We start from the raw sequence: 400 nt of genomic DNA on the forward strand, positions 1-400 counted from the left end.
CACTAAGACAATGTAGAATGAAATACAAACTTTCTTTAAAAGTATTTATTTAAGGTTGAGGTGGTGTGAATTCATTGGTATTCAAAAATTTTCCCAATACTAGAATTAAAGGGATATTTCTCAAATTGGGGATAATTCAACATAGGATAAAAAAAAAGTACTATCTATATAAAAAAAGAACTAATAAGACAACAGGAAGTTATACATATTAAGATGAACATACATGTAGGTTTTTAAATATTAAAAATTAATGAAATTCATTCCATATTAATAATTTTAACACACCAGCATCAAGTCTAAAATAAATGGACCCTCATACACATATTTCATTCTCCTATACAATAGATTCTGCAAATGAAAAGGAATGATCACATAGTATATTCTCAGAACCTGCTTTCCC

At 27.0% G+C, this 400-nt stretch overlaps 1 protein-coding gene across 1 annotated transcript in view; it reads right to left on the reverse strand.

The window, feature by feature from the left end:
• The window catches only part of APLF (aprataxin and PNKP like factor), a 39,008-nt gene that overhangs the window by 37,353 nt on the left and 1,255 nt on the right, over positions 1-400 (reverse strand). The gene's annotated exons all lie outside the window — the stretch shown is intronic.

This window comes from Myotis davidii, unplaced genomic scaffold, assembly GCF_000327345.1.
Source record: "Myotis davidii unplaced genomic scaffold, ASM32734v1 scaffold247, whole genome shotgun sequence".
Lineage (NCBI taxonomy): Eukaryota > Metazoa > Chordata > Mammalia > Chiroptera > Vespertilionidae > Myotis > Myotis davidii.